The sequence below is a fragment of the Rhinoraja longicauda genome, chromosome 22 (genome assembly GCF_053455715.1).
Source record: "Rhinoraja longicauda isolate Sanriku21f chromosome 22, sRhiLon1.1, whole genome shotgun sequence".
Lineage (NCBI taxonomy): Eukaryota > Metazoa > Chordata > Chondrichthyes > Rajiformes > Arhynchobatidae > Rhinoraja > Rhinoraja longicauda.
This window is the reverse complement of record NC_135974.1, coordinates 24,574,303-24,589,824: the sequence shown is the minus strand read 5'-3', so window position 1 is coordinate 24,589,824 and position 15,522 is coordinate 24,574,303. Positions and strand designations below refer to the sequence as shown.

Below are 15,522 nucleotides of genomic sequence, written 5' to 3'. Positions count from 1 at the left end.
TAATGAAACCTACCTGGCAAAAGGCAACTCCAGCTGAACGTCGGCACCTGGTGGTGGAGGAGGTGCGCCACCAAGAAGAAGCAGCCAGGTGTGCCAAAGCCATATCTCAAGCCAAGCAAGGCCGCTGGATGAGGTGGGATAGCATTGAGAGGAGGAAGATCACATGGAGTGAGCTGTGGAACATGGAGTCAAGTATGTTGAGCTTTATTATCAGAGCCACATATGACATCCTTCCCTCTCCCATAAACTTAAATCTTTGGCTGGGAGAGGATCCAGCCTGCCCCCTGTGTGCAGTTCCAGCAAACCTCAAGCACATCCTGGTCGGTTGTAAGACCAGCCTAACACACGGCAGATACACCTGGCGACACAACCAGGTGCTGAGGTGTTTGGCAGCTGCACTCGAGTGCAAGAGAGTTACCACCAACGCTATGCCTATCAATGCCCAGCTACCATTCCCGCAAATCCAATCGTTCATCCGGGAAGGAGAGAAACGGAAGACTACCACCTCGCCTCTCAACTCATGCCCACTGAGCGCAGCCAGAGACTGGGAAATGCGGGTTGACCTAGGCCAGAGGCTTTCCTTCCCAGTTGAAATCGCAGCTACCAACCTGTGACCAGACCTCGTCCTCTGGTCCAGCTCCTGTCGGCGTGTTTACATCATTGAGCTGACGGTGCCCTGGGAGGAGGCTGTGGACGAGGCATTTGAAAGGAAAAGGCTGAGATATTCCAACCTTGCAGTAGAGGCAGGGGAGCGAGGTTGGAGTGTAAGGGTGCGTCCAGTGGAGGTGGGGTGCAGGGGCTTTGTAGCCAGTTCCACTGCAAGGCTCCTGAGGGAAGTTGGAGTCAGAGGGCAGGCCCAAAGGAGGGCAATCAAAGAACTTGCAAATGCCGCTGAACGGAGCAGTCACTGGCTGTGGCTGAAAAGAAAAGATACTGTCTGGGCTGCCACGTGACCATCTAGAGGCTAACCATAAGACACACACCCAGGTCTGATCACCCTGCGGTGGGCCTGCCTCGACTGAGTGTGTCTTGTGATAAAAGGCCGAAACACCCAGTGACGTTGAGGTACACAACTGAAGATGTGTCGGAATGGTAGCAACATCACCTAGTGGTCACCCCCAAGAACAACACCAGTCAATTGTAGTGCAAACCTTAGGGATTGTAACATCTAGTCCTACTAATCAATCAAGACTCATGAAAAAAAATGAAAACCTGCTATTTAAAAAATATATATTTGCCTTACCTTGTGCAACTTGCATAATAAAGCAAGTTTTATTTTTAACGTTTTATCTGTATCATGATAATTGTGCTCTTTCCTGTGCTCTTTTTACCACTATGGTTGCGATTTTGCAATTTTTTTTTAACAGTTTTTGAATTAATCACAAGGATTTATTTTTTCTCCATGTTATAAAGAAAGCTCAAATCTGTCACTATTGTTCTCTTAATTTTTTCTTTAATATGTGGTTGCATAATTATGGCAACTAGGTGTATGAAAATTCAGGCAGAATTGTGTTTAATATAAAGGCAACACATGGTTAGCTGTTGCGTTTACGTTTATTATTGTCACATTTAACGAGACAAAGTGAAAAGCTTTGTTTTGTGTGATTTTTAATCAAATCTTTTAACATGTTCATGAATACAATCAAGCCAAACATAAATACAATAGGGAAGAGAAAGATACGGTATGTAGAATATAGCTCTCTGCATTGTAAAGAATGGAACTACCATGTAGACAATAGGAGAATACAGACTACAGCAAACCCTTGCTTTAACAGACCACATGGGGGGAAAGATGGTGTCCGTTATTACCGATTGTCCGCTATAACTGAACAAGGGGGTAATAATATGTACTGTACTATTGGAAAAACAGCCAATAAACATACATCACACAATAAAGAGTAAATGACACAATATAAACAATACTTTGGGATGGCACAGTGGTGCCATGGTAGAGTTGCTACCTTACAGCACTGGAGACCCGAGTTTGATCCTAACCTCCGGAGCTCAGGTTTATTCACATGTTGTGGAGATGTGCAGGTTTGAGGTTTTGTTGGCCTCTACCTCTATTGGGTTGTGCAGGTTCCGTGGGTCACTGGTAGAGCCGCTGCCTCGCTGGGCTTGGGTTCGACTCTGGCCTCGGGTACTCCCTGTGGCCATGTGTGCTTCCTCCAGTGCATTGGCGCAATACACACGTTGTCCCTGGTGTGTGGGGTGGAGCTGGTGTGCCCAGGGAAGTGGGGGCCCTTGCGGTCGCGATGGTTGCCCGGGATGGGGGTCAGGCCTGGGCCTCTGGTGCTGTGTGGCGGCGGCTCTGCCTGGGGATTGCGCAGGCCAGTTGTGCTCCACCAACTCCCTATATTCTACACACACTATCTTTCTCTTCCCTCTACCTATTGTATTTATATTTTGGGTACCCACCAGTCTCTATGTTAAAAAACGTGCCCTGTACATCTCCCTTAAACTTTACGCATCTCACCTTAAAGGTATGCTGCCTAGTCTTTGAACTATCCACTCTGGAAAAAAGGCACTGACTATCTACCCTATCTGTGCCTCTCATAATTTTGTATAATGTTGAATGCAACATCTCTAAGTTTGCGGATGACATGAAGCTGGGTGGCAGTGTTAGCTGCGAGGAGGATGCTAGGAGGCTGCAGAGTGACTTGGATAGATTAGGCGAGTGGGCAAATGCATGGCAGATGCAATATAATGTGGATAAATGTGAGGTTATCCACTTTGGCGGCAAGAACAGGAAAGCAGAGTATTACCTGAATGGTGAACGATTAGGAGAAGGGGAGATGCAACGTGACCTGGGTGTCATGGTGCACCAGTCATTGAAAGCAAGCGTGCAGGTGCAGCAGGCAGTGAAGAAAGCGAATGGTATGTTGGCATTCATAGCAAGAGGATTTGAGTTTAGGAGCAGTGAGGTTCTACTGCAGTTGTACAGGGCCTTGGTGAGACCGCACCTGGAGTATTGTGTGCAGTTTTGGGCTCCTAATCTGAGGAAAGACGTTCTTGCCTTAGAGGGAGTACAGAGAAGGTTCACCAGATTGATCCCTGGGATGGCGGGACTTTCATATCAAGAAAGACTGGATAGACTAGGCTTGTACTCGCTGGAATTTAGAAGACTGAGGGGGGATCTTATAGAAACATATAAAATTCTTAAGGGGTTAGAGAGGCTAGATGCGGGAAGATTGTTCCCGATGTTGGGGGAGTCCAGAACCAGGGGTCACAGCTTAAGGATAAGGGGGAAGTCTTTTAGGACCGAGATGAGAAAACATTTCTTCACACAGAGAGTGGTGAGTCTGTGGAATTCTCTGCCACAGAAGGTAGTTGAGGCCAGTTCATTGGCTATATTTAAGAGGAAGTTAGATTTGGCCCTTTTTGCTAAAGGGATCAGGGGGTATGGAGAGAAGGCAGGTACAGGTTACTGAGCTGGATGATCAGCCATGATCATATTGAATGGCGGTGCAGGCTCGAAGGGCCGAATGGCCTACTCCTGCACCTATTTTCTATGTTTCTATGTTTCTATGGCATTTTCCTAGAATATGGAAAACTCTACCATAAGTAGTTGCCAGGCATAGATATATTTAAGGGGTGCATCTTAAATGAGGGGCAAGAAAGTATAAGGACAAGTCAAAGAGTTTAGATGAATCCCACAATAAAATTGCTCATATGGATCAAAACCGCTGGTACCGAACTGCTAGGCTAAATGGCTTGTATCTGCTCTAGGCTCTTAGTAACACATTGTATAATGAAAACTATTCATGTTTATTAAATGAAGCGGAAGCCACCGAATTTTACCCAAGTTGATGCTTATATTTTCTTCTCAGGCTGTTCCTCAGAATTGAGGGTGATTATTTCCTCTTCAGTTTTGTGGGTTTTGAGGTGGCTTATGATGCTACTGCTGTTCTACAGAAGAGGAAGAAGGTTCCTGCTGGGGTGAGCATGCGGGATGTTTATGAGATGCTTCACTGCCTCTGCCACCTATCCTGAGTTACGGAGTATACCGGTGTACCTCCTCTACTTCAAACCGTTAAGGGCCAAAGATTCCTATATGTTAGCGAGGGAGTTGCATTTCTTCAGGATGCAGCACATCCTTGAATCATTGCCTCTGCCTGCCCGCTAATCACTCCCTTTAGTAGAGCTTGCAGTAAAATGTCTGCTTTGGTCATCAGGAGCTGAGCACATGAACAGTGTGGCCTGCCCAATGCAGTTGACTGAGAATGACTGGGGCCACAACACTGGGGAGAGAACATTGAAGGTCGGGCACTTATCGATTTGGTAAATTTTGTGGAGACAGTGTGGATGGTATCTTTCCAGTACTTTAAGATCCAGCTTTAGGTAGTCCAGGAATCAGTGGCATACAGGAGGGCAGGGATTAGTGCTGCATGGTAGACCATGAGTTTTTTCTCCAGGCATGAATTCTTGATCGACAAATATCCTTTTATTTAATTGATCAATGGCTGTGCCGGTGCATTGAACACTGTGGTCAATGTCTTCCTTTGCATTTCTCATACTTCCCGAGATATGGGAAATTGTCCACATTTTCCATGGTCTTGCAGTGATCCTTTATTGTAGGAGTGCAATGTGGTGCAGCCTGGGCAAGTTGGTGGAGGATTTTTGTCCTCTGGTCATTCAGTGCAAAGCCCTTCCCCTCATTTGATTCAGTGGAAGCATCAACAATGGCTTGGAGCTCGGACTGAACCAGTACAAAATCTCGACTACTGCGCCTTGGTTAACCTTGGTTTTGTTGTCAGCATTGGTTGAACATCTTCTCTTTAGCTCTGCCACAGGAGGTTTGTGGGAGATATAAAATTGTAGCACGTAGGATTGAGAAAAATGTTCGAGCAAGGATGACGCAATCTTGTTTGCCACTGATCTTCACTGAGAATGGTTCTATTGTAGATTTATTGGTTACTAGGCCAAGTAATCCAAGTTAGGCCCGTCCTCGTAGGGTTCCCAGGAGATCCGGGGGGGGGCGCATTAGTGAAAGGTCCGGAGGGGGGAGGGGTGGAGGGAGGAGGGGGGGGGAGGGAGGGAGGCAGGGGGGGAGGGAGGGAGGGAGGGGAGGGAGGGAGGGGCGGATGGGGGTGAGGGGGTTGAGGGCATTCCCACACCCCCATTCTCTCCTCCCCCAGCCCCACTCTTACTCTCCCCACACCTCCCCTTTCCCCATGACCTCCCTTTTCCCAGTACCCCTCTGTCCCCCACCACCAAGCCCCATCCGCACGACCCCTGTTGTCCCCCTCCTCAGTTCCCATTCTCAGACCCCCCCCATTCTCTCTCCCCCAGATACACTCTTACTCACCCCCACCCCCCCTTTCCCCAGCACACCCCTTTCCCCTACTCTCTCTTGCCCCCAGCACCAAACCCCCACCCCCGCTGTCCCTCTCCCCAGTCCCACTCTGCCCCCTCCCACCCTCACTCTATCCTCCTCCCACCCTCCCCGTCGCCCCCACCGTTACTCTCCCCCACCCCCCTTTCCCTACCAGCCCCCCCCCCCCTGTGGTCCCGGCGAAAAGCACTTACGGATCGTGCAGGGAGGAGGAGTGAGCTGCGGAGCGCGGCCGTTACTGTGGCCGAGCCCGGACTACTGGAGACGAATAGGGCGGCGGCGCGCTGGGTCCGAGCGATAGCGGGGAGAGGGTCTCCCGGGTGTGGGAGAGAGGAGAGAAGCAAGGGGAGAGAGGAGAGGTGAGCCGGTGATCGCGGGCGGGCGGCTCCGCTAACGGCGTCCATGTCGTTGGTGCGAGTGAGGAGAGGCCGCGCGTGCGCACAGACGCACAGCAGGGCAACGCTGAAAACCTTCAATAAATCAGTAGGAGGGGGGCAGCGCGAGCTCATCTCACAGGGGCCCATTCCCACACCCCCCATTCTCTCCTCCCCCAGCCACACTCTTACTCTCCCCACACACCCCCTTTCCCCACGACCTCCCCTTTTCCCAGTATCCCTCTTTCCCCCACCACCTCCGTGCGATAGCATAGGGGCCCTATGCTGATCTGTGTATGTTAAGTGACTTGCAATAAAAAACACTACTTTAAAACAATAAGCGCTTTTTTGGCAACATTTCCGGTCACTAAGTGCTTCTCACAGCGATCGGTAAGTGCTTTTCGCAACAATGTAGCACCCTAAGTCCATCGCTAAGTGCTTCGCGAGCTCATCTCACAGGGGCATTGTGACGTCACACGCTGAAGGCCTTCAATAAAAGGCTTAGGAAAAAAAAGTTTTAACTTTAAATCCTCTGTAACTTAAAAAATACACGACCGAATTAAATAAAAATATCATTTTCCACCAGCGTTCAGCGTGGTGATTAAGGCGGTGCAAAAATTGTGGCGCTACGGTTCACTGTTTTGCCGAAATTTGACGTAGGATTGAGAAAAAGGTTCGAGCAATGATGACGCAATCTTGTTTGCCACTGATCTTCACTGAGAATGGTACTATTGTAGATTTATTGGTTACTAGGCCAAGTGGGCCCGTTGGGCCCGTCCTCGTAGGGTTTCCATGAGATCCGGGGGGGGGGGGGAATTAGTGAAAGGTCCGGAGGGGGGAGGGGTGGAGGGAGGAGGGGAGGGAGGGAGGGAGGGGGGGGAGGGAGGGAGGGGGGAGGGAGGGAGGGGAGGGAGGGAGGGGAGGGAGGGAGGGAGGGAGGGGGGGGAGGGAGGGGAGGATGGGGGTGAGGGGGTTGAGGGCATTCCCACACCCCCATTCTCTCCTCCCCCAGCCCCACTCTTACTCTCCCCACACCCCCTTTCCCCACGACCTCCCCTTTTCCCAGTACCCTCTTTCCCCCACCACCAAGCCCCATCCGCACGACCCCTGTTGTCCCCCTCCTCAGTCCCCATTCTCAGACCCCCCCCATTCTCTCTCTCCCAGATACACTCTTACTCTCCCCCACCCCCCCTTTCCCCAGCACACCTCTTGCCCCCAGCACCAAACCCCCACCCCCGCTGTCCCCCTCCCCAGTCCCACTCTGCCCCCTCCCACCCCCACTCTATCCTCCTCCCACCCTCCCCGTCGCCCCCACCGTTACTCTCCCCCACCCCCCTTTCCCTACCAGCCCCCCCCCCCCTGTGGTCCCGGCAAAAAGCACTTACGGATCGTGCAGGGAGGAGGAGTGAGCTGCGGAGCGCAGCCGTTACTGTGGCCGAGCCCGGACTACTGGAGACGAATAGGGCGGCAGCGCGCTGGGTCCGTGCGATAGCGGGGAGAGGGTCTCCCGGGTGTGGGAGAGAGGAGAGAAGCAAGGGGAGAGAGGAGAGGTGAGCCGGTGATCGCGGGCGGGCGGCTCCGCTAACGGCGTCCATGTCGTTGGTGCGAGTGAGGAGAGGCCGCGCGTGCGCACAGACGCACAGCAGCGCAACGCTGAAAATCTTCAATAAATCAGTAGGAGGGGGGCAGCGCGAGCTCATCTCACAGGGGCCCATTCCCACACCCCCCATTCTCTCCTCCCCCAGCCCCACTCTTACTCTCCCCACACCCCCTCTTTCCCCACGACCTCCCCTTTTCCCAGTATCCCTCTTTCCCCCACCACCTCCGTGCGATAGCATAGGGGCCCCATGCTGATCTGTGTATGTTAAGTGACTTGCAATAAAAAACACTACTTTAAAACAATAAGCGCTTTTTTGGCAACATTTCCGGTCTCTAAGTGCTTCTCACAGCGATCTGTAAGTGCTTTTCGCAACAATGTAGCACCCTAAGTCCATCGCTAAGTGCTTCGCGAGCTCATCTCACAGGGGCATTGTGACATCACACGCTGAAGGCCTTCAATAAAAGGCTTAGGAAAAAAAAGTTTTAACTTTAAAACCTCTGTAACTTAAAAAATACACGACCGAATTAAATAAAAATATAATTTTCCACCAGCGTTCAGCGTGGTGATTAAGGCGGTGCAAAAATTGTGGCGCTACGGTTCACTGTTTTGCCGAAATCAGCCGAAATCACAGAGATATATATAGGGATTCATATATATATTCATGTACATGATCTTAGTTTTAGTGGTATAAAGAGAGATAGATTATTTGCTTGCATGCCCTCACAGAGCAGGCACAGGATGGGGGAATATTTCTGTGGGTAGTCACATTTGATGAGGGTGTTCCAAAGTCCTTACTTGTTACAATTTTATATCTCCCTTCCAAACGATGGAGTCAACGGGTTTGTTAAGGTTAAAAAAAGTATTTTTTTCCTTGGATTTTTCTTCAAATTGGCATATGGTACAGATCTTGGTCGACATGGATGAATTGGGCCAAAGGCCCTGTTTCCATGTTGCATGACTCATGTCGATTGTGCTTCTTGAGGGGAATAATTCACACTGTAATTTGGAGAAGAGCTCTTCAGCCACTGTGATGAGGCAGTTGAAGAAGAATTTGGGAAGCATTTTCCTTGAAGTCAACAGCGGGGAGATCGCTTTTTATAGTTACTAGGGCCGAGCACATTTTCATGGTTACAACATCAGTAAGGTCCTCAAGTATATCTTTCCCTTCCTAGATATGGACAAAAAGACGATGGATTTCTGATTGAAGCTCTCACTGCCGAGTTGTTGAATTTCTGTGGCCATACTGTCTGCTTTCAAGGCATTTGTTGTATTTGTATTTGGGGCTTTCTTGAGTCCTTGTAACTCAGCAGTGCAGTAAGACTGGCCAGCAAAGGCTGTTGTGAGATGGATTGAAGGGAGCTCATGTCAAGGACAGAGATGCAGTTGAAGAGGTTTTTGAAGCAACTTTCCCGAATGGTTTTCATGTTGCAAAGCTTTGTACAATTTATTCTGTTCTTTTTACATTGGCACACAGCAGAAACCATTGTGGGAGTATTACTGCTCTCCCAGTCCCAATCAAAAGCTCATTCTGGACTTTAATAGGAAATGAAACAAGTAGCCTTTTAAACTTGATAATCTCAAAACAACAAAATAATCGTATCCTCTGCAAAAATCCATCTTGGGAAATGCAGTCAGGCATGGACATAAACAAAACATGTATTTCAAACTCTAACTTGTAATTAAGAGCATACTGAGATTTTCAAGACACGTTGCTTTGATAATTTAAGTTAATAGGATAGGGAAGATGCCAACAGGGATTGCCTAAGAATCATTAGGATTAACGGGTACAGTTTCACAATTTTCCCCTTCTCCCTCTTTTCCCTGTGCCCCATCGGGATTCACACATCCTGAGTTGGATGATCAGCCATGATCATATTGAATGGCGGTGCAGGCTTGAAGGGCCGAATGGCCTACTCCTGCACCTATTTTCTATATTTCTATGTTTCTACACCCATCTCTCCCCTTTCTGCTTCCACCTACATCCCTTCCTCTGACCACAATTCGCGCTTCTATCCTTAGCTTAAACTTTGGCCTTTGTCCAACCATCTGTCCTCTCCTGTATCCACCCATCACAAACCAGACTTTGTCCTGCCCCCCACCTCTTCCTGCTTTCTCCCCCACCACCACAAACAGTCTGAAGAAGGGTTCTGACCTGAAACATCATCCATCCATGTTCTCCAGAGATGCTGCCTGATACTCCAGAAAGTATGTTTTTTTTTCATGTAAATCAGCATCTGTAGTTCCTTGTATCTACATATTCACCGACTGGTGAATACTACACTGTGGCTCTATAACATGGAAACAAACCTATTGCAACAATAGTAAGAAATGAATAAAGCATGTCCTCAGATCAGATTTCATTCTGCAGGATATGCTAATTAGAAAATAAAATTCCTCATATATCAAAAGTATGTGAACTTGCTGTGTACATTCTATGCCATAATTTCAGTGGAACTGCATATTAATACAATATGCTGATTAGTTTATCTTGCACAAATTAAGTTAATAAATCAAATGCACTATCTATTTATCATATGGTTTAATTTATCCTGCCTGAACTGCTTAATGTTTGCAGTGTTTTTTATTTTTATTTCTGATTTCAAGCATTTACTGCTTTTTGATTTGTAGTAAAATCGCCATCTGGTTTTTAAGTAGTGTCGGCACCAAAATAAGAAATACACTCTTTTCTGTTAATCCATTTCATAATATTACAAAAGTATTTACACAAGTGTTCCACCTTCTGGATGAATGATCCATTACAATAAAGTACCTACAGATGATGCTATTAAATCCAAAACATTAATACAAACAGAATGGCTGAGGAATGGGGTCCTTGAGACGTAGAAGTAATTGTAATGGAACAGTTGAGGGAATGGGCATGGAGATATGGCGAGGACAGAACTGCAGATACTGGTTCACACCAAAGATAGACACAAAATGCTGGAGTAACTCAGTGGGTCAGGCAGCATCTCTGGAGGAAAGGAATAGGTGACGTTTCTGAAGAAGGGTCATGACCCGAAACATCACCTATTCCTTTTCTCCAGAGATGCTACCTGACACGCTGAGTTCCTCTGGCATTTTTTGCCTATCTTTGCAAATATGGCTTTCTGTTCTAGAAATATTACTAGTGGCACAGTAACACATCTCGTAGCTCCAGTGGCCCCAAGTGAATCCTGACCTCTGGTTCTGTTGGTGTTTAGCTTTCACGTTCTCCTTGTGAGTAGATAGTTTGTCCTAGCAGACATTACAGTTTCTTCTCATATTCCAAAGGCATAAGGGTTTATAGCTTAATTGGCTATCACAAATCACCCTATAGTAGTGTATAATAGATTGGTAGAATCTGGGAGGATTGATGGGATGTAAGGAGAATAGATTAAAAGAACAATTAGTGGGGAATGGGATTACTTTGAGCTGGCCTAGACTCATCGGGCTGACTCTTCTTCTATGCAATAAGGGAACCAGTAAAAGCATAAGTTCATAAGTTTGAGGAGCCAAATTAGGCCATTCGTCCCATCAAGTCTACTCTGCCATTCATTCATGGCTGTTCTATCTTTCCCTCTCAACCCCATTCTCCTGCTTTCTCCCCGTAACCCCTGACACCTTACTAATCAAGAAATCAAGAATGCATTTAGATGCAAAGGCAATCTGAACACTGATTATTAAGCAATAAGCAACATTTCTCACCAAATGCTGCACTGGAATGCTAAGCATTAATTACATCCTTCCTGGCAGAGTTGTTGAGAAAAATATTTTTACATATATATTTTACATAGTCTTAACTCATATTAATCGCAAGAGGAGTTAGTTTATGCCTCCAGTTTCTTGGCCTGGTTATACCTACTTGTAAGGCAAAGGCTGAGGCAGGTTATTTTTTTCTTTCTGAAGGTTAATGAGGCATGGCATTGGGAGACTGTAAATAGGCTTGCTCACTGGTGTACAGAGAGAACATTTTGTGTCCTATGAACCTTCAAGTGCAAATCACAGCCTGATTGGTATTGCTCCACCTTTACATCAATAAGTTTCAACGACATTTCTTTGATGAAAGTTTCTAGTTTAGTTTAAAGATACAGCAAGGAAACCGGCTCTTCGGCCCACCAAGTCCGCGCCGACCAGCGATCCCCATACACTACCACTATCCTACACACTAGGGACAGTTTACAATCCTTACTGAAACCAAATAACAGATAAACCTGTACGTCTTTGGAGTGCGTGAGGAAACCAGAGCGCCTGGGAAAAACCCACGTGGTCACGGGGAGAACGTATAGACTCCACACAGACAGCACCCATCGTCAGGATCGAACCCGGGTCTCTAGAGCTGTAAGGCAGCGACTCTACCACTGCGTCACCATGGCGTCCTGCTAAAGGGATAGCATGTAAATGCAGATGGCTGAGGAAAGGTGTTGGATGCAATGAGTGGGAAAACGAATGTTTCTTTTAAATTAGCAACAGTAATCTCCTTAGATATGAAACAAAACCATTAAATTGGCTGCAAATTCAGTCTAAAGAAGGGTCCTGATCCAAAACATTACCTGTCCATTTCCCTCTACAGATGTGGCCTGCCCTCCTTTCCTCCACGTTTTGTTTTTTCGTATTCAAATGGAAATATTTGCATTGGAATAATTTTCATTCTATTACAACTTTATTGAATTTCCTCAAGTATTTCCAGATTATGGGTTAGTTTGCGATCAACTGATGAAAGGACCTGCTGACTAGTAGCACAGTGTCCCTGGTTACTTTTGAAAAGGTCTATCAGATAGCAACTCAAATGAAGAGTACAACATGAAGTACAAAAGAGCTACATATATCCCAAATGGCTCATGCTGCATGAAGTCTCTGCACAACAGAGCAGATGGCTGAGTCAGAGAGAAGGGAGTCTACCGAGACAATCTGCATTTGGGAGTTGCAACTATAATCGTCCATAGCAAATACAGTATTAATATTCCAAACAATCATCTTTTATAGATACCACTTTAGACTTTAGAGATACAGCGTGGAAGCACGCCCTTCGCCCACCAAGTCTGCACCGACCAGCGTACACTAGCACCATCCTATACTCTCATGACATGTTACAATTTTTACCGAAGCCAAGTAACCTACAAACCTGTACGTTGTAGGAATGTGGGAGGAAACCAGAGCACCCAAAAAAAAAACCCATACGGTCACAGCAGTCAGGATGGAACCTGGGTCTCTGGCGCTGTAAGACAGCAAATCTACTAATGTGCCGCCCTGAACCTAACAATTATATTGCAACAACATCCCTTTCTGCTTTCGGCAGAGACCGTTCCCTCCGAAACTCCCTGGTCCACTCATCCCTTCCCACCCAAACCACCCCCTCCCCAGGTACTTTCCCTTACAACCACAGGAGATGCAACACCTGTCCCTTTACCTCCCCCCTCAACTCCATTCAAGGACCCAAACAGTCTTTCCAGGTGAGGCAGAGGTTCAATTTAAACCAGCATCTGCAGTTTTCTTTCCTAAACATTATCGGCATGTTTATTTGGTTGGTTGTCATCCCCTGACAAAGAGCAGACTGCATATTAATGTCAATTAACTTCATCGTCACCTGTAAATATTTCTGTGTAGCCAAGTAATATTAATATCATGCGTTGCAAATGTAAGCATGCATCATGATTACTTGTTAATATGTTGAGAATGTTCTTGTTTATCTGTCCCTTGGCACCCCTCCACAGCTGTAAAATCCAAAGCTACTTTAATTAAAAGAAGATATGCAATAGAATGGAGGCACACTATTTTCTTGTTTAATTTATTTTCCTTTGAGACAGCCAGTAATGAATGCTTCTCGTGATTAATAATCAGCTAAATTAGTGATCTAATTTGATTACTCTATTTGCCAGCTTCTGCTGTTGACATTTACCTGAGGTGAGTCAGCCAACAAATGTAAACGTAATTTGAGACTGATTCTGATTATAACATTTCTACTAAATTATCCATGGATATGCATTATACTTTGCTTTGTTTCAGTGAAAGCTTCCCAGAAAGCTTTGGTTATCAAAATTTAGGTGGAAAGTATATTGTTTATTATTTCTACTGCGGCACGGTGGCACAGCGGTAGAGTTGCTGCCTTACAGCGAATGCAGCGCCGGAGACTCAGGTTCGATCCTGACTACGGGCGCCGGAGTTTGTACGTTCTCCCCGTGACCTGCGTGGGTTTTCTCCGAGATCTTCGGTTTCCTCCCACATTCCAAAGACGTACAGGTATGTAGGTTAATTGGCTGGGCAAATGTAAAAATTGTCCCTAGTGGGTGTAGGATAGTGTTGGTGTGCGGGGATCGCTGGGTGGCGCGGACTCGGTGGGCCGAAGGGCCTGTTTCTGCGCTGTATCTCTAAATCTAAAATCAAAAAGAAATCTAAAAATAATTATCACCACTGGAATAAATAGCTCACTTTCAGACTTCTATCCATCTAGTGAAAATACTTAATTTATTAAATATATTTTAGTACTGACAGCATTAATTTAAAACCAAATATAACTATTTATTATAGATACAAAGTGCTGGAGTAACTCAGTGCGACAGGCATCATCTCTGGAGAGAAGGAATGGGTGACGTTTTGACCCATTCCTTCTCTCCAGAGATGCTGCCTGTCTCGCTGAGTTACTCCAGCACGTTGTGTCTATTTTCGGTTTAAACCAGCATCTGCAGTTCCTGTCTACATGTAAATATTTATTATATTAAACGTATTCTTTTCTCTCCAATTGTCCGACAAAATTATTTATATTCATGCTGATTTATTTTCAAAATAAATGATTGTGAGAGGTTGGAATTTGTATGTAAATCTATTTGTTGCCTAAATTCGTTTTGGTTTTATATTCTTCTTGCTTATTTGCTCTAGTTTATTCATTTTCATTTTATTCATCTTCATTCCGATAAGCTTCTAAGCCAATAAATTATGAAATGTTTATTGTATCTTTCTGTCAAAATAATTGAGTAAATATTTGCACTATAAAGTCATGTATCTCCATAATCCAAGTCCAAATAATCAAGATATTAGTTGGCAAGAGTAAAGGTTTATTGGCCAGCAACTTCAGAGTTAATGACAATTGAACAAAACCAAACTGCACATCATACTGGTATAGTAAACAGACAAAACTACAACTGTTTTAGCAGCAATCCAGCAGTCTAAATATTAGATTGTTGAGTTAGTGGGATTCTTGTGAGAGAAATGCCAACTTTAAATATCCCCCCCAAAAATGTTTTGAATTTGATTATGGTGGACATTTATCATATCATATCATATCATATATATACAGCCGGAAACAGGCCTTTTCGGCCCACCAAGTCCATGCCGCCCAGCGATCCCCGTACATTAACACTATCCTACACCCACTAGGGACAATTTTTACATTTACCCAGCCAATTAACCTACATACCTGTACGTCTTTGGAGTGTGGGAGGAAACCGAAGATCTCGGAGAAAACCCACGCAGGTCACGGGGAGAACGTACAAACTCCTTACAGTACAGCACCCGTAGTCAGTCTACCTATTCCATTCTCCTTTCTTTATAATGAATGGGATTTTTAAAATTCCCAATGATTTCAAACAGGAACTCCAAGAAAGGGTGGAAAAATGGCCAAACACAGAATTAAATTTTGTTCTCATTGGTCACAAAATGTACTTGAACATCACCTTTGTGAAAAATCCCAAATTATGTTGTTTTTAATTTCCATATTGAGAATTATATTAGATAGTTTAGTGTCATTTTTTCATCTTCCGTTGACAAGGAATTAGACTTCCATAGTATTTTTATAAGACATAAGCAAGACTAAAGGCGAGACCACTTCAAAAGTAGTTTCAGTGCTTAATGTGCAGTGTATAACTTACCATTCCATCCAATTATCTCTAGCTGATGATCATCTTAACCATGTGTAGGAAGGAACTGCAGATGCTGGTTTACACCAAAGATAGATACAAAATGCTGGAGTAACTCAACAAGACAGGCAGCACCTTGGGATAGACTCACCTTCAGACTGAAGAAGGGTCTCGACCCGAAACGTCACCCATTCCTTCTATCCAGAAGTACTGCCTGTCCCAGGTGCTGTTACTCCAACATTTTGTGTCTTTCATCTTAACCATGCTTCGTCCAGTGGAGCAACCCCAATCAATTTTGATTTGAACTTTCTGCAGGATTGCCATTTATTTGCCCGTTTTCCAGAAAACTGTAAGAATCTCAATGGTCAATATTTTAGAGTAAGC

At 45.7% G+C, this 15,522-nt stretch overlaps 1 protein-coding gene across 2 annotated transcripts in view; it reads left to right on the top strand.

Annotated features, from left to right (window-relative positions):
- The window catches only part of LOC144604686 (docking protein 5-like), a 257,087-nt gene that overhangs the window by 195,850 nt on the left and 45,715 nt on the right, over positions 1-15,522 (top strand). The window lies entirely within an intron of this gene.